The sequence below is a fragment of the Manacus vitellinus genome, unplaced genomic scaffold, assembly GCF_001715985.3.
Source record: "Manacus vitellinus isolate BGI_N305 unplaced genomic scaffold, ASM171598v3 scaffold_82_pilon, whole genome shotgun sequence".
Taxonomy (NCBI): Eukaryota; Metazoa; Chordata; class Aves; order Passeriformes; family Pipridae; genus Manacus; species Manacus vitellinus.
Genome location: NW_021940828.1, coordinates 196195 through 200462, shown reverse-complemented (window position 1 = coordinate 200462; position 4268 = coordinate 196195).

Below are 4268 nucleotides of genomic sequence, written 5' to 3'. Positions count from 1 at the left end.
CCCAAGTGCGTTGCCCAACAGATATAACTGTTTATTAACAATATCAACACTGCATTAATGATCTAAGAACAAGGGCTAATTAGATATAAATTTGGCAACGCGCCTGAGTATTCCTTCCCCTCGTGCTGCACTGGAGCTTTGCCTGACGATAACAATATCATTTCATGATAAAACAAACTTTCATGTTATGATGCCTTTTACAATTACGGCCTGCTGTGTATTTTCTTGCTCTTCACCATGGATGACAAAACGCCACCTTCACCCAAGGTTTTCCATCCTGGACAGCCTTCCTAGGTGGGTGTGAAGCTGCTTTTGGATGAGCCCAAAAGCCAAAGCCAGAGTGGATTCCAGCAGACCTAAGGGACCACCAGATGCATCAAAAAATATGACACCATCCATATTTGTCTTCACAGTACAAACCCAAAGGAGGAGAAGTAGAATAAGGAGAAGACTCTTCCCAATAGTAAAGGGAAACCGTGAGCTTTATTTGTGCAGTCATAGGAATCTCAGTGGCATAGTCTGAATTCCTGCTGCTCTGAGGGAAGGTTGCAATGTTTTCTTGGCTGGAGAACAGCAGAGGAAGGGAGGTTTTGGTGGGATATTTCTGAAAAGTTGGGTGGAAGTTAATTAGGAAATAAAAAAATTCCCATGATGTTGCCTCAACTCCTGAAATTGTTGTGTAGATCACATGGAAATTAGATATAATCCAAAGGAGCCCTGGCAGCACTTCATGAAACTATGGAATCGTTTAGATTGGAAAAGCCCTCTGAGATTATTGAATCCAACCATTCCCCCAGCACTGCCAATGTCACCACTAAACCATGTCTCCAAGTGCCACATCCAGACATCTTTTAAATCCCTCCAGGAATGAGGACTCCACCTGCCAGGACTGGGCAACCCTCTGGGTCCTCCTTTCATTTGCAAAACTGAGGCCAAGGAATTTGGGAGAGGCTGAGTGACCATGTGCTGGGGCCCAACCCAGTGTCCCAAGCTCAGGAAATTTGTCTGTGACAGATCCAGGTGAAGAGAGGAAGATTCCCAGAAATCCCCAGCTGCCCCCAGAGTCCCTTGCTGGAGGACACTGTCAACCTCAGATCACACACCTTGCCCCAGAGGGAGTTTTTTACTTGTTGGAAAAGACTAGACTTTTTTGCCTTTTTTTTTTTTTTAACTTTTCCTTTTTAGAATTGTCAATGTTTCGTGGGTCTTGCCTGGTAATCTCATCCAAGGTCAAACCTTCCTCCTGCATTACCACTTAGCCCTCCAGCACTTGTCTGCACACGCAACTCTGTTTGTCCTTTCCTTGTGTGAGAGCATTTCACATGGATTTGGTCTTGGAAGTTCAGTGCTTGGAGTTTTCCAGCACATGAAAAACTACTTTGGCTTTGTCGTTTCGCTTTCATATCTGTCTTATTTTTTTAACTCCTCTCCAGAATAGGTGGATTAATTCAACATCAGTGCAGAGAGAGAAACGCTTTTTTTTTTTTCATCCCAGAAGGAAATCGGTGTTGGAACCTCCATCCTGACCCCGGGGATGGAGGATTTGGGTTGGGATCGGACCTTTTTCATCACATCCAACTTCAGCGCTGCGGCTCCCACCGGTGCCCGGTGTGAGATGCTCGGAGGGAGAGCAGGGGCATCGCCTCCGGGTCCAGCCCTTCCCTTCCCTTCCCGGCGGCGTCGGGGCTGGTCGGGGCACTGACCCCAGCGCCGGGGAGTCTGGAGCGGAGCCGGCGGCCGCCGCTCCCCGCCGTCAGCCCACACCTCATCAATAGGGGCTGACAGCCCCGGCCCCGCCGCCTCGACGGCACCGCCGACGGCACGGCACGGCTTGGCACGGCCCGGAGTCAGCAGGCAGACCCCTAAGATGGGTTTGGAGGCAGCCCCATCCAGCCGGGATGTAGCGGGACCGATGGTTTTGGGACAGACGTAGCGAAGTTGAGAGCCTTGTGGGTCAGGTTGTGGGTCGCAGGGATCCAGGCATTCCCACAGGCAGGCAGACTCATAGGTCTGGGATCTAGAGTATGAACTTCCCAGTGACAGATTCCCAGACGGACTGGGGGGGGGGGTCAAGGCAGCCACTAATCTGGGAGGGTACAGGTAGCACAGCTTGTCAGGGATGTAGGGGACCCCACAGTGACAGGTAAGGACATCTAGAGCATAGAGACAGCCAATAAACATGTAGGTGAGACAGATACAGACATATGGATAGCTATCTATACATTTAAAAAAATAGGTATTTTGGCAAGTAGATAGGCACAAATAGGTAAATGGACACAGTAATGCCTAGAAAGTTACAATAGATGTATGGATATAAGGTTATATGGCTGGATGGATACATGGAAAGATGATGGATAGGTGGCTATATGGATGGCTGAGAGACTTATGGAGATATGGATAGAAGATGGAGAGATGGGTAGTGACTGAGGTTCTGCACTGCCAGGACTCCAGCCCGTGCATTCTTAGGCAACTCAGCCTTTTGCCTGGCGAAGGAGGTTTTTCCAGCCTCTCGGAGAATGGGAAGGGGCTTTCCATCATTTCTGCTGTTGCTGCCAGACACGAGGGGCTCTGTCGGGGCCAGTCGGCACCCACCAGCCAGGAGGGCGATTTCACGGCAGGTGTGCTCCACACGCGCGGTTTTATTGTCACTGCGTCAAAGGGCCGTGACAACAACGACAATAAAACCACACGTGTGGAGGGCGGTGAGGGTGGGCGACAGGAACCCCGGCGGTGAGGCACCTCTAATCACTCCCCACCACGGGGGATGCTCGCCCACCCCTCCCTGTGCTGGTGGCCCCGGGCAATCCCCCCGTCCACGGGTGACGGGCTCACAGGATCCCATTCAGCCATTCACGCCACGGCGGTGCAGCCCCTCTCCCCCGGGGGGAGCCCCCTCTGTGCTGGGCTTTCATGTCTCCCCACCAATTTAAAGGATCCCGGGTCAGGGAGTGCAGAGCCGCAGTATTTTAGGCTCGGTTCGCTCGATTTGAGCGGTAAAAGCTGAACAGGAACGCAGCACATCGATCCACGCTGTGTTTTCAGTGTCCTCTGGGACACCTCTGTCCCCTGCAGCAGGGATCCTCCACGCACACACAGTGGCACAGACACGGGTGGTGTCACAATTCCTGTGGCCCCCGTTTCCCAAAGATACAAGTTTGAGGTGGGTTTTGGTTCCTGCCTGTCCCCAAATTGCCCTGGCTCTGACCCTCACAGCTCAGCCTCTCTCCTCTCCTGCTGCATCGGAGCACGGACCGCTGCTCCAATACACACCTCCGCATCCCACGGCTTTGTCCCTGAGGAAATCGTTTGTATTTATTTCCACTGGAGGTAAAAAAGAAAAGGAAAAAAAAAAAAAAGAGAGAGGAAAAAGCAATAATATAATACTTGGGGGCATACGGCGTGGTCGGAAAGGATTTAGAAATGCCCCTGAAGCATCGCTGAGCCGTGATGCTCCTTGGACACCCTTCTCCCACGGGCAGTACCCGGCCTTTGGGAGATGGGGGGAGTAGGTGGGGGGTTGGTGGCATTTTAGGACCACTGCTGTCCTGTAAACAGATGTGACGTTTGTTTAGGGAAGTGTCTCTGAAGGTGTGACAAGAGACTTTCGCGAGCCGGGGTGGGGGGTGGCAGCCACAGCAGGATTCCCTCCTCCTCACACAAGCCCTCGGTTGGGGGGGGGGTTGTCCCATTGTCCCACTGGTCCCCTCCAGCCGTGTGGGAGGTTGTCCGCAGTCTCCCGTGGGGTTTCCTTGGGCTGGAATGTTTTCTGTGGGGGGGCAGGGATAAAGGGAATGTACGGGGATCCCTGGGCAGGGGTGAAAGGGGTCCATGGGCAGGGGTGCAGGGGAGTGAAATGGGTTCCGTGGGCAGGGATGCAGGGGATTGCATCAGGGTTGCCCCAAAAGGACATCCACGAGCAGGGGTGAAGGGGAATGCAGGGGTCCATGGGCTGGACATTCCAGGGGGTCCATGAGCAGGAGTGCAGGGGGTTGAAAGTCGGTCCATGGGCAGGAATTAAGGGAGTGCAAGTGGATCCGTGGACAGGGGTGTAGGAAGGTGCAAGGGGGTCCCGGAGTGGGAACTCCAAGGCTCATCGGGGAGGAGGGTTCAGGATCTATCCCCCAGGAGGGCGGACGGGTCCATCCCTCCCCCAGCGGGGCTCCATCGGGGGGTGACGCCCAGGGGTCCCCCCTTTGCTGGACCAGGGGAGGGCTGGAGCAGGCAGGGACGGGGGCAGGGCCCCCCTCTCCATCCCTAGACCCCCGTGA